Raw genomic sequence first — 13,209 nt, forward strand, 5'->3', positions numbered from 1 at the left:
ACAGAATATAGTCTATAATAATCAAATTCAACAACATTGATACGGAGTAATTTTTGCAAAAAAATACTACTCCGTAATTATTTTTGTTCCACCTCCAAGTAATACCAATGGTATAAATAATTAGTTATATAAACATGTCTATTTATCATTTTTTTTCTTTAATATACACACTACTTCGCAAAAAATATGACTAAACTATTAAATAAAAAAATTCAACATACTCTTTAAAAAAAAATCAAAATAACCCATATATATTTCCAAAGATCATCATCATTGTCAATTCAACATTTAATTATATAATAGGGTGTTCATTTAAACAAACTTGCTAACTAAGAGAAGATGCAATACATGGACCATTACATGGACCAGGACTATGTGGTCTAATGGTACCCGGGTTGGACTTCCATTTGGAAGATTATGAGTTCGAGCCTTAGTGGAGGCGTTATTGGTTCTTTGTGTTTCAGTAGGTTGAGAAAGTATATGAACAGATACTACAATGTAATAGAGCCACTAACTTTCAAAAAAAAGAGTGTGATTGAACTAGCTTCTTCTTTATATATTGTTCATATTTACCATTTTTGTGTCTTATCTTTATTCCTTATATATGCGAAGATGGCAAAATTAGTATATATCTACATAGGAAATGTATCTTCCATGTAAATAAATTAGGATAACAATTGATTTCTATAACTGAGTTGCTCGGGAACAAGTAAATTTGCTCAATTTATACAAATCTTAAATCACTACTAGAAATTATGAAATTTCCGACCACCTGAAAGTGATCTTAAATCAAGTTGATACTAAAAAGTGGTCGGAAATAGCAACAAAGGTTTTTCCGGATACCAAAAGTGGTCGGAACAAGGCTTTCGACTTGATTTAAGATCATTTTCAGGTGGTCGGAAATTTCATAATTTCCAGTAGTGAATACTGATATATAAAATCTCCAAAATTTTAGCACTGGATGTATACATTACACATTGGCTATTAATTGGGCAATTCTTTGCTCAAATTCAAACAACGATAACACCTGAAAACATAATTGATCCAACTCATCTCTTCAATTGTACTATATAATATTCGATGTTATAATTTATATAATATTACTAGTTCTTTTACGCGTGTTGCGCGAATGGAATAATGCCCAATGATTATTTTCAAATAAGTATTGCAAAGTATATCAATGCAATATTATATCGGAAATTAAATGTTTATACATAGGTAAATAAATATTGAATTTGTTTATTTAAATTGGTAATTTAAAGTATATAAATGCAATATAATATATGAGAGATTGATTATATTGTCACTAAAATAAATATTTGCAACTTTGTAATAACGTTAGTTTAGAAACGATAGTTTAAATAAATTCTACTTTTGATTTAAATTTCTCTAATTTTTCTCAATTCTCTTTTAGGTAGCATTTTCATTGTCTTCATCTTCAGTACGTACATGCCATTTTTTTTTTAATTTATTGGTAGTGTGTCATGTGCAATTGGGTTACTGGTGGTAGCATAGATGGATTCATCATGCAATGAGATTATGGTGTAGGATTGGTAATGGTAGTTTTTCCCCTACATGTTTCATGCATGTGAGATGTGTGTGTCGTAGGTTATGATGTGAAAGTATTGAACAAGATATTAAACATTTATTATATTTGTATAAAATACTTGGTAAATAAATATATATAACATATTTTGTATTATAACTTTGATACTTCGTATTTAATTACAAGATAATGTAAAAAGAAGACAATGAACAATGTAGTGAATATAATAAATTAATAAATTTGAAGGTAATGAATCTTTGAATTGTAGAAAATAAAGATAATATAACTAATGAAATTAGATCTGTTTTTAAATTTTTTATAATGAATAATTTTTTAAAAGGGAAAATTTTAATTTATGCCCCTCCATAATATGTCAATTATCAATATCACCCTTGAATTATTAGTGGTGTAAATGTTGCCCCTCAATTTTCAAAACGGTACATATAATGCCCTCCCGTAGTGTAAATGTTGCACCTCATTTTCAAAACGGTACATATATTGCCCCTACTGTATGATACGAAAGGGGCAATATATGTACCGTTTTAAAAATTGATGGACAACATTTACACCATTAATAATTCAGGGGTGACATTGATAATTGGCATATTATGGAGGGACATAAATTACAATTTTTCCTTTTTAAAATAAAGGCATTATAGACATCTAGTTCTAAATTAATTAAATGCATATGCATCATTTTTTGTTGTAGCTACTAATTTATTTAATTTAATAAGAGTAATAAAGTGGATTTTTAGGGGGGATATGGGTGTTCTGGAAGTTACCCTTAACAGTGGAAACTCGGTTCACGCATCCCCAATTCGCATTACTGGAAGTATATGAGATAAACCAGGAGACGTGGTGGCTATCTGTTGTGTACGGGAGCCCGGATGACAGCCTGAGAAGGAACCTTTTTGCCGAATTGAGTAATCAAGTCATGGACTATGATGGTCCTTGGCTTTCGGTAGGGGACTCTAATGCGATTGTAAGTAGAGAAGAGACTAACACTTCATCTAATTTTAATCTTTCCAGGTGTGCAGCTTTCAGAGAATGGATATTTCATGAAGGCCTGTTAGACCTGGGATTCACTGGCTCCAAGTTCACTTGGAAGAAAGGCCTCAGTCCTACCACCTTTAAAGCAGCTAGACTAGACAGGGCTTTGTGCAATGTGGGATGGAGGTGTAGATTCCCGGAAGCCACGGTTTCCCATCTCCCAATGTTGTCGTCCGATCATTCGCCGATCCTCATCAGAACAGAGGGCATCAAAAGTAGACAGGGGTCTAGTAAATCTTTTCGATTTAATGCCACATGGCTAACTCATCCTAGCTTCCTTCATACTGTTCACCAGGCGTGGGACCCAACTCTCGGCTTGGAGCTTAACAAAACAAAGCTTGTGGATGTTTTACAGAGGTGGAATAAAGACTCATTTGGGAACATTTTCTTTAGGAAGAAGAGAACACTGGCCAGACTAGAGGGGATTCAACGCCATATGGAGGACCATCCCAGACCAGAGTTGATTAAGCTGGAGAGAAATTTACGAAAAGATCTTGAAGTGATCCTCCATCAAGAGGAACTTTTGTGGCAACAAAGGTCCAGGGAGTCTTGGATTATCTCTGGAGATCGTAATACCAACTTCTACCATACAGCCACTATTGTGAAACAGTTAGCAAAATCTATTCAGGGGCTAAAAGATGAGGATGGAAGGTTGCTTGAAGGAGTTGATGAGATTCGGGCTCATATTTTACAGTATTTTACTGGCTTGTTCTCTAATAGTTCGCAGGTCGACCTGTCACAGGCTCTCCATGGGAAATTCCCTGCGTTGCCGGATGAGGAATGGCAGCGCCTCAATGAACCCTTCACAGTTGAGGAGATAAAACAGTCAATCATAGACATGAAATCCTTTAAAGCGCCCGGTCCCGATGGTTACCAAACTGGCTTCTACCAACATGTATGGCAAACGATTAGCATTTCCTTTACTAACTTTGCATTTAATTTTTTGACAGTGGCATCCTCCCGGAAGGCTGTAATGACACAGTAATTACGCTTATACCGAAGGTTGCCAATCCTGAATCTGTCAAGCAGTTGTGCCCGATTGGCCTATGCAATGTCTCGTATAAGGCCCTTACCAAGACTATGTCCACCAGACTGAAACATATTTTACAGAAACTAATTGGTCCCCAACAGACGAGCTTTGTGCCCGGGAGACAGATTTCAGATAACATCTTGGTGTATCAAAAATTCTAAACTCCATGAGATCAAAGAAAGGTTCTGTGGGTTGGATGGTGCTCAAAATTGATCTTGAGAAAGCCTACGATAGGCTCAGCTGGGAATTCATCCGTGATACGATGGAAGATGCAGGCTTTAACTACTCTTGGATTAGAAATATAGCAGCTTGTATAGAAACGTCTAGATTAGCCATTTCCTGGGAAGGGGAACGCACTGATTGGTTTAAACCCGAGAGAGGCATTCGCCATGGGGATCCAATTTCTCCTCTTCTGTTTGTGCTTTGTGTTGAGAGGTTGAGCCACCTTATTGATGATTACTTAAGAGTAGGAAGATGGACGTGCATTAAGCTGTCAAGAAAAGGTCCTAGTGTTTCTCATCTTCTCTTCGTGGATGACATGGCTCTTTTCGGTGAAGCTTCAGTAAACCAAATTATGACTATCAAGGAATGTTTAAACCGATTTTGTGCAAGCTCTGGGCAAAACGTGAATTTCCAAAAGTCTTGCATTCACTTCTCCAACAACACGCCACTGGACCTACAATGTGAAATCACTAGAATTGCGGAAATGCAAAAGGTGGATGACCTGGGAAGGTATCTTGGGGTACCTTCTGTACATGGTAGGCTTAAGAAAGAAGCTTTTTCCAATTTACTGAGCCGTGTCCAGGAGAGACTTGCGGGCTGGAAAATGAGGACTCTCTCGCTGGCAGGCAGACATACTCTTGTTCAATCGGTTCTCACCGCTATTCCGACTTATTCAATGCAAACTATGCCAGTTCCCTTGGGTGTTCTACAGAGCATTGAGAAGACGTGACGTAGCTTCCTTTGGGGATCTTCTGAGAATTAAGGGAAATGCTGCCTTGTCAAATGGAGCACAGTTACCCTTCCCAAAGACGAGGGTGTCCTTGGCATTCGCAGATTGGACCTCTTAAACAATGCCTTTCTTACCAAGCTTGGGTGGAGATTATTAACGAAAGAAGACAGTCTATGCGCGAAGTTCATGAGAGCAAAGTATGCTGCTAACATCAACCATCCCTAATCCTGGAAGCCGAAGCCCAGGATGTCTGCAGCTTGGAAAGGAATAGTTAGGAATGTTCCTTTGTTATTAAAAGGGGCTAAAAGAAGTGTTACTAATGGCAAGAATACAAGTTTCTGGTTGGATTGGTGGATTGGGTCTCAGCCTTTAGCAGAAATGGTTACAGGTCAGATTTCAGCGCAGGATGTTCATATGAAGGTTGCAGACTACTAGAGATCCCCATCTGGATGGAGGTGGAACAAGCTTAATGGCCTCCTCAACCCGGAAGCTAGAGCTTGGTTAGCTGCTTTCATTCTGCACCCTGAACCCGATGTGGTTGACGGCTTGGACTGGGGTAAGGATGTAACACCCCACTTTTCTAATTCTTAATCATAATTCTAAACCACAATTATCACAAACTAAGCAGCGGAATTAAAAGCTAAAAGATAACTAGTGGGAATGTCACCGCCACAACCACCTCTCCGTGGTGATTGCACAGGCTAAGGGGTAAAACTAGAAACAAAATAAATATCTAACATCCATAATATAAACTGAAATCATAAGGGGGAAAAAGGTCACCCCAAAAGTCTACATCATCATCATCTAAAATCAACATAATTCTAAAACATAAATGACAAAGTCATCATCATAACAAGAGTTTAGACATCTCAAACTACGAGACTAATCTAACTCGATCACTTCTCATTGCTGAGTCCACCTGAAAGGGGTTTTGCAAGTAACACATAGACAGATAGGAAAACACCCGTTAGCACGAAGCTAAGTATAACCACACTCAACCCTGTAAAGTACTATAGAATATACTTTGAAAACATTTCATTTCACTTGTATACAACAAACTCATCTCATATACATCTTTAGATCTATCATAAACTTTCTAGATGCTTGCAACCTATAATATCAACAAATATGCTTCGATACATAAGACTTAACAACTTAGATAACAACTTAGATACTTCAACATGTAAACTTCACAATAAACTTAACGAGCAACTCATGCTTACAAGTAGTATCATGCTAATAAACCATACAATAGGTATTCTCATGCTCTCAAATTCTCATCACATAAACTGGATATACAAGGCTTCAAATATAACTATACGATCATGCTTGATGTACAATCTTAAATCAACATTTTCATTATAAAATCACATACGATATTATACTCAAATGCAATCTTGTGCAATACTATAGTCACATGCAATCTCGTGCAATACTATACTCATACTCATATGCAATCTCGTGCAATAGTACAGTCATACTCATATGCAATCTTGTGTAATACTATACTCATACTCATATGCAATCTCGTGCAATGCTATAATCATACTCATATGCAATCTCGTGCAATACTATACTCATACTCATATGCAATCTCGTGCAATGCTATAATCATACTCGTATGCAATCTCGTGCAATACTATACTCATACTCATATGCAATCTCGTGCAATACTATAATCATAGTCATATGCAATCTCGTGCAATACTATAAACATACTCATATGCAACCTCATGCAATACTATAAAAAACATACTCATATGCAATCTCATGCAATATTATACTCATACTCGTATGCAATCTCGTGCAATACTATAGTCACATGCAATCTCGTGTAATACTATATTCATACTCATATGCAATCTCGTGCAATAATATACTCATACTCATATGCAATCTCGTGCAATACTATAAACATACTCATATGCAATCTCATGCAATACTATACTCATACTCGTAAGCAATCTCGTGCAATACTATAAATATATATACTCATGAACACTCGTTGTAAAAATAGAGTATGTTCTGTGGAGGTCTCTTTAAGTCATAAATGACTTGCTTTCTTTTCTCTTGAGTCTCTCTTGACTCACAATGTCCATAAATATCTCCCGAGATGACATAGTCCAAACGGTATCTTCCAAAACCTCACCAATAGATAATACATAGATATATCTCTCATGCATCAATCTCATGCATGCAACAACTCTACTACTCCTCAATGCAACAAAGAATGATATACCACATGCTCATGACTTTTTTGAAAATAATACTTGGGCTCACATTGGCCCCTTATGCATTTTTGAAATATGACATATGTGAGATGCCAAAATACTCTATAACATGCTTCTAAACCATGTATAAAAACAATGAAATACTCAAGAATATAATATCATGCTCGGTTTGCAACATAGCAAATTCTATACATTTCTATCAACAAAATATGCTTCAAATCTCATTGATCAAATATCACATTCTAGTCATGCTTTCATAATAAATCATATTTTCAAAGTGATCATGCTTCTCCATTTAACACTCAAATAACATCAGGAGGATCAAATAGGCAGTATAAATCTAATACAACTCACTTGCACATTTTTATAGACACATTCAATACAATTTCTATCATATCATGCTCATTTCTAAACCAGAATCAATGAAATCAAAGCCATCACGTGCGTCGAGACGGCCCCGAGGTACCAAGCCACAAGGGCCCGGTCACTGCACAAAAGCAACTCACGGTCCAAGGGGTTATACACCTTATAGATCAAAAGATTTTAGTAAAATCTTTCTAGGGATACATAGTATTTCCCAAAATATACGATGTTAATAATTAAGAAATTTTAGGGAAATAATAGAATAAGTTCCAAATATCTTTGTGATCAAATATATATCTCATACATAGTTAGAGGAAATTTCAATTTTGGTCCTATGACTATATGGGTCTTGTTAATTTCAGTCTCCGACTTTCAAAAGTGTTAATTTAGTACCTTGACTATACAATTTTTATCAATCTTGGTCACTTCGGTCAAATTGCCGGCCAAATTTCGCCGGAAAAACATAATTAACCAATTAATGTTTAATCTGAGGGACAAATTTGTCTTTTTACTACCTTTCCCCTCCACTCATGCCCTTCCTCACAAACCACCATCCAAATCCATTATTTCTGGCGATGGTGGTTAGGCCATGGATCGGAAAAGGCAACAGCTTCTTGTGTTTCAGTCCAAATCTAGCAGGTATTCAGCTTTACTTTTCGATATTCCCTCCCATTCTTAAAGCTTTCTTAAACCTCCCGCTCTCCTTCACACATGGACATGCTGCTTCCATCCATGCATCTATGCTCAAGCATGGTTTCGCAGCAACATTCACTTCCGTCTTGTTGGGTTTCAATCCAATGTCTCCACCTTGGTGCTTGTGGTTCAGACTTGTAGAAATCTTGCAACTTTTTTTAATGGACAGAAGATTCATGGTTACGTAATTCGAAGTGGGTTTTCGGCTGTAAACTCCGTCCAGAACTCACTACTGAATTTGTATACAGAATTTGGAATGGAACTTGCATGGGAGCTATTTGATGAAATGAGTGACAGAGATGTAATTTCTTGTGGAAACACAAGAAGTATAATTCTCATCAGAGTGCCTTTGCCGATCCATGGCCTAAATCGCCGGAAATAATGGATTTGGCTGGTGGTTTGTGAGGGAGGGGAGGAGTGGGGGAGAAAGGTAGTAAAAAGACGAATTTGTCCTTCATATCAAACATTAATTAGTTAATTATGTTTCAGGCGAAAGTTGGTCGGCAATTTGGCCGGAGTGACCAAAATTGATAAAAATTGCATAGTCAAGGTACTAAATTGACACTTTTAAAAGTCGAGGACTGAAATTAACAAGACCCATATAGTCATAGGACCAAAATTGAAATTTCCTCTACATAGTTATATATGTATATATTCTCAAAATCAAGTATAACATTCCCCAAAACATATATACTCATATATATAATTCTTGAAATAGAGCTTTCTTGGCAAGTCATATCTTTTGGTAGATCAAAATCCTTCTCAACATATTTATAATTTTCTTAGGAAAATACTTTTATATATAAATAATCCTTCATGTCCAAATAATATAATATATACTCCAAGATAACTATTTAAAAGTTGAAGTAGCTTAAGTGGAAGAGGCTTTGATTATTGAACAAGAGGTTAGGTGTTTAAATATCACTTTAAACAATTTTCCAAAGCATAACATCCATAGTTAAAATTGAACAAGGAAGAAAATAAACACACTGGGATTCAATCCCAGGCCTTTGGCCATGCATGCTCACTGGTTAAATAACCAATGAGCTATCACGGCCCTTAGTAACGGATCTGGTATAGATCCATTGCAGCACGGCTCTTGGTAACGGATCTATACAAGATCCGTTACAAGAGGTCCGTTGCAGCACGGATGGGAATTCTGTGCTCTCTGCTTTCCTTCTCCAAACAATACCAGTCAGATACTAAAATCACACAGTATAATAACAACAAATAACTTACATTCCATCATTCTAAACACCCAAAATGCATATATACACACACTTGAACAACTAAATCACATACTTAGGGCAAAATAATAAGTTTGGAAATCCATGGGTTATATCTTGAGAATCCTTGTTCTTGCCAACACCATTTCTAAGCTCATCTCCTTAGCTTCATCTTCTTCCACCATCTCCAACTCTCAAGCAACCATAGCAACCCAAAAACACATCTAAGCTTAGAAAACCTCATCTTAGAAAACAAGTCAACAAAGGGATATGGAGAAGAAGAGATGAAATCTTACCAAGTCTAGGCTATAGACCTTGCTAGAAGAAACTCTAAAAATGAAGAAGATGAATATGATAAGGAGAGGGAGAGGGACACGAGAGAAATGAGAGGGGAGAACTGCTAATTTCTTTAGAGTTAATAGTGCAACAAGGGGAAAATGCTATCTCTTATAGTTAGGGTTTTGGGGGTAGAAATGTAAAATAAAATTGTAGGGTTCACCTTGCATCATGAAACATAGTCTAAAAATGTGATTTTAAATAGTTTGGGGTCAAAATAGATTTTTCCAAAGGTGATTTCTAAACAAACACTTAGTTCAGGTTTCTCCCGGTCTCACTCAGATTGGTTTCTCAGTTTAAAACTTGGTACGCGAAGTACCCGAAAATTTAGGATTTTGGATTTAAAATAAATCATGGTGTTGAATTTACTTAAAAGAGGCTAAAAATAATTTATTCAACACCGATTTGATCGCAAAAAATTTTACGGAGTGAAAAATGGCTATTTCAGAATTTCTTAAAATTGGATTTATGAAATTAAATTTTGGGTTGTTACAAATGAGGCCTCCGCAAATTACTCAGTGAAAGAAGCGTATAATCTAGCTGCAGGCAACTCTAGTTTCCCTCGAATAGCATTTGGCATAGTTTATGGAAGCTAAGGATCCCTTATCGCATCTGTTCTTTCTTATGGCTTGTCAGACATGACAAAATCATGTCTAACAGGAATAGAGTTAGGAGGGGTCTATCCTCAAATGATAAGTGCGCAACCTGTGTTGATAAGGTTGAGGATGTCAGCCATATCCTTCGCGACTGCCCTATGGCTATGGAGATATGGAGGGCCTTATATTTTTACGATACTCACTGGACCATAGATCAGACTTTTAACATGTGGTTTGACAAAGGCATAAGAGGTTTTTTGGGGGGGAGACGTCAACCCAACCTTGCACCCAAATTCGCTATTATCCTGTGGAACATCTGGAAATGGAGAAACGAAAGGACTTTTAATGGTCCGACCAAACCACTGTTATCATTGGTTAACTCCATCAAATCCCAACTCGAGGAGGTAAACAAAGCCTTTGAAAGAATCTCTTCGGTTGGGAGGTTTAGAATTGATTCATCCTGGAAGCAGATTAAATGGATGAAACCCAATCAGGGGTGGATCAAAGTGAATGTTGATGGGGCATTCTTTCAGCCCTTGAATAAGGCTGGGTGTGGATGTGTAGCAAGGGATGATAATGGCAACTGGTTGCACGGTCTCCTCTACAGCATTGGAGCTGGTTCTGTGTCTGGCTCGGAAGGCTGGGCACTTCTCAAAGGTATTCAACTAGCTAAATTCCTGGGTTACAACAAGGTGCTTTTGGAGTCAGATTCCAAAGAACTAGTAGAAGCATTCTTATCTGGGAAGAAACTGAATAGCTTGGTGGATAATATCATTAGAGCTTGCAGAACAGAACTGATAAGCCTAGAGGCTTGGCATCTCGGCCATGTTGCTCGCGAGCAGAACATTGTAGCAGACATCCTTGCCAGACTTTCGTTGTCCACATCCCCTGGAGTTCATATGCTGCCTAGGCCTCCAGACGAAGTCGATCTTGCTTTAGCTAATGATCTTGCTAGTGTTCCAATATGGAGACAGTTACTTAATTAACTTGTAAATTCTCTTCTTGGGGTTTCCCCCCTCCGATAAATCCAAAAAAAAGTGGCGTACATACTTTTCATCAACAATAATGAAATCATTGATTTTTTTTTTAATTTACATTATTCGTTGTTGAGACAAATTGTTTTAAGAGTTTGTCAATGACAATTGTTACAATTCGTGTAAATAGAGGATAATAATAAATAATTCAAAATATATAGTTACAATAGATATTGTTATAATGATATAGTAAAAATTAATTTACAAATTTCCTTTGAAGTTTTCATGCAATGATAAAATTATGATGTGTAAACTTGTTCAATTAGAGCCAATGGGATATAACATTGTCAATTCTTTGGAAAATGGTCTTACCATTTTAGATTCCAGGTGTAATTGTATTTATGATCAACAACTTTGTAGTTAGGTCGAGCAGGTTTGACATTGATGTAATAACAATTTTGTCCGATAAAAAAAATAATAGTATAATTGGTAGGATATATCCCGACCGACATGAGTTTGGTTCTTCTGGTAGTTTGGGTAGGATCTTTAGGTCGGGCGTCGTTCACGCAAGGCGGTCGGGCCCGACCGGTGAACTTCCCGACCGATGTTATTTCCTGGTTATCGTGCACCTACTTTATGAAGAGTCAGAGATATTGAAGAGAGACACGTGGCAATGTTATACGTCGACAGAGAAGGCTCGCTGGGTGAAAACGTGTGGATGCTACGTGGGTTACATGCCGGTAGGACGGAAGTTTTTCTCCGGCCAAAACCTATAAGTACCCACGGCGGCTACAATGAGGGGGACTTTTGGACGATCAACAGGCTATTTGCAGAGCAGCCCGACTGCAGTCAGTCGGCCCTCGGGATAGCCATTTAGATTGTATTATGTCTCCTTTTTGATCAATAAAATCCCCTTCTATTATTATACTTGTTCTCATTCAATACTTTGTCCGCATTACATGGATATTAGTACTATCATTTTGGCGCCGTCTGTGGAGAACCGGTACGAAAAGCAATTGTAGACGCGTATCAGATCCCGATCATCACCATGTATCCATTCATGTACTAAGCACCGGAGGACGAGGAAGCTAGCTCCTCCGACCACAACTATTGTAACACCCCGTGTTACGACCCCTAAAACCGATTAATCATTTAACCAATTGCCCAAAAGAAAGAATTAAATTACAATAATTAACTAGGAAAAGGCCCACCATAGTCCATGGGCCCTCATCTCTAAACCCAACCCCTAGTCCTAGAAGGAATAGACCCTAAGTAAGACTCTTAGATAAATAAATAGGGAACTTAGAAGGCACCTAGAACCCCCACCACAATAATCTCTCACCACACCAAGAATTCCCCTAGGAGAAATCAAGAAAGAAGAAAGATTAAAGAAAGACCCTTCATAGCCAAGGAATTAATTAAGGCTAAGAGGTAACCCATGTCTCAACAAAACCTATTTTCATAGCTATGATTCCCCTCTTAGGATTTCCCCCATATTCTTGTGTATTGATGGTTCGTTATAATCTTGATAATTGGTGTTATGATTCCATGGGTGATCTTGATGATAAGAGGTTCTTGATGATTATATGGTGTTCTTGATGTTCTTGATGATTATATGATGTTCTTGATGTTTATATGATATTCCTACCGAATCTTGATTTTAGAAGATGAATTGTGTTCTTGTTGATTTAAAAATAATTAGAACCCTAGGTTATATCGTGGAATTCGTATGGTATTATTCTTGGTATATTGGGTGGGAATTCGCATGTTTGGGTGTTGATTATGTCTAGAAAAGCATGATAGGTTATGTGCCGTATGTTTCTTGCGTTTGGATCCGTAAATTGTCCATGTGTTGTTGTCAATTGCGTTTAAAAGTGTCTAAGCATGGTTTCGGGTTCCACAAAGGTTCCCGGGACGTTTTTGTGATAAAAGAGTCAGTGGGGGGGTAGGGGACCCGCCACCTACCCGCGGCCATTGTTGGCGTCGCCGGCAGCGGGCAGCTGGCGGGCGGGAAGCTGCCCGGAATCATCGTCGCTGGCGGGCAGCCGGCGGGTGACCCCTCACCCACCGGCTAGCCACTGGAAAAATACCCAATTTGGGATTTTGGCTTCCCCGTTTGATGTTCCCCCGACCCCCGTGGTGTCCCAACGGACTCCGTCTATCGTGCCTATGTCTAGTTTGATATTACGGGTACCGTTCGTAAGTTGTATGA

This window comes from Ipomoea nil, unplaced genomic scaffold, assembly GCF_001879475.1.
Source record: "Ipomoea nil cultivar Tokyo-kokei standard unplaced genomic scaffold, Asagao_1.1 scaffold2781, whole genome shotgun sequence".
Classification (NCBI taxonomy): domain Eukaryota; kingdom Viridiplantae; phylum Streptophyta; class Magnoliopsida; order Solanales; family Convolvulaceae; genus Ipomoea; species Ipomoea nil.